The sequence below is a fragment of the Sprattus sprattus genome, assembly GCF_963457725.1.
Source record: "Sprattus sprattus genome assembly, chromosome: 14".
Lineage (NCBI taxonomy): Eukaryota > Metazoa > Chordata > Actinopteri > Clupeiformes > Clupeidae > Sprattus > Sprattus sprattus.
The window spans coordinates 21845794-21848293 of NC_137912.1; positions in this window are offsets into that span (position 1 = coordinate 21845794).

The following is a 2500-nucleotide window of genomic DNA, read 5'->3' on the forward strand; positions in this document are numbered from 1 at the left end:
TGAGTGGCGTATGTTTATATGAATTATTTTTTATTTTGTTGCCAGGCATATTTTGTGGGTCACATTTAAAACTGCCCCATCTCCCAATGTTAACTTTGTCCTGTGGCGCTCACGCTCATTGGTGTTTTCAAGATGGAAAAGATAACTAGGTATGTACAAATCAGAAAGTGTTGAAAATTTCATGAAATAAATGCAAACTAAATAATACATGTTTGACTCCAAAGGCAAATATGCTCATTAGTTTGAAGCTGTAGTCTGTAAAGAGTGGGTGTGTTTTGTATTTATTTATATTTATTTAAGCATACTTTAAACTGTTGTTAACAGTTAATATAATAATCATAGTTTGAAGCTGTAGTTTGAAGCCAAGTGTTTTGTATGTATTTATATTCATAGTATACTTTAAACAGTTAATATATTGTTCAATTTGAAGAAAAAAATTGGCCTTGGCAATAAAAAAAAGCCTTTCTTTAATGTCGTCAATCCTCGTTTTGTGTTTTTTTTTTTAAGTATCGGTTCAGAACACACTGCTGGTCCGTACAGTTCTTCTCTGCAGCAATGTGAAACTGTTTTAACAGAGAATCTTTTTGTCATGATGGTGGACGATGAATAATGAGCTTTGGTGAAGGGGAATGAAGACATTAGTAATTGAACAATAACAATGCTAGTTGGGCCAAGAGAGGGTCGTGTGTGTGTGTGTGTGTGTGTGTGTGTGTGTGTGTGTGTGTGATGGTGATACATTTTGATCTCATAGTTTTCTAAACTAATTGCCGTTAGCTGTTGAGTTTATTTTTGTACTAAGGACACACACACACACACACACACACACACACACACACACACACACACACACACACACACACACACACACACACACACACACACACACACACACACACACACCGTTGCCAATATCAGCAGTGGAGTCAGACAACACACAAGGCCAAGACTCTTTGGATGTCAGCCACTTAATTATCTCTGTATCAATCTGCAGTTAGAAGCAAGGCGAAGTCTCCAACTTTACGCACACACACACACACACACACAAACACACACACACACACACACACACACACACACACACACACACACACACACACACACACACACACACACACACGCACACACGTACACTTATACACACACACACAAAATACTTTCATGACAACACACACACACAAACACACACACAATCAGTGATAGTTTTGTGGCTGGTGCTATTAAGGCCAGTGTTATAACAAAGTGATATCAATGCTGTTAATATTAATTATGTTAATATCAAGGCTGTTAATATTAATTATGTTAATATCAAGGCTGTTAATATCAATTCTGCTTAAATCAGTGCTGTTCATATCAATGCTGTTCATATCAATGTTGTTAATATCAATTCTATTAAAATTAGTGCTGTTTGTCAATGACGTGGGATGATGAGCTGAGACTTGAGCTGTTTTAGACACACACATAAACTACACACAAAAACACACCACTGCAGAAGAAAGAAAGGGAGCAAATAGCATGGACTCTTATCAACACCTGTGTGTGTGTGTGTGTGTGTGTGTGTGTGTGTGTGTGTGTGTGTGTGTGTGTGGGTGTGTGTGTGTGTGTGTGTGTTGTGAGGTTTGACACAGGTACAGAGCAGGCATTGGAATGACACTTTACGTGTTTGTGCATGCTAATGTCTGAGGAATATATCGGTGGGTATCTAGGCATTTAATGTCTGTAAGTGCGTGTGTGTATGTGTATTAGTGTGTGTCTGTGAGTAGTGTTTAATATGAAAAGAATATTACTGTGCATTTTCAGTTGTGTGTGTGTGTGTTTTTCTGTGTGTGTGTGTGTGTGTATGTGTTTTTTTCTGTGTTTGTATTTTTGTATGAGTGACTATATGGAATTTGTTCATTTTCTTTGTGTATGTGTTTGGGGTAGAAATGATAGATATTTTCAGTGTGTGTGTGTGTTTGTGTGTAGATTGATATATCTTTTCAGTGTATGTACTGGCCATGGAGTTCCTTCATTAGACCAATCAGCTTGGTATTAGTTGATTTAAATTCATCCTCTTATTCTCTCTCTCCCCTTCACTCTCTCTCTCTCTTTCTCTCTCTCTCTCCTTCTTTTGTCTGTTATTCTCTCTCTCTTCATCCTTCCCCCTGCTTGTCCACATGGGAAGCTTCTTTGACTCGCACAAAAAATGTCCGTCACGGTTCGTCTTCCCTCAAATTTGAATTAGAGCAGTGATTACACTGAGCCATCTAAGTGTGTCTGTGTGTGTGTGTGTGTGTGTGTGTGTGTGTGTGTGTGTGTGTGTCTGTATGTGTCTGTATGTGTCTGTGTGTGTATGTGTGTGCCTGTGTGTGTGTGTCTGGCTATAGGTGTTCTTGCTGTTTGTAAATGTTTCCTTGTATACATGAATGTGTGGTCATAGATGTTTCTATCTCTCTCCCTCTGTGTGTGTGTGTGTGTGTGTGTGTGTGTGTGTGTGTATTAACATTTGTGTCAGTCAATCAGT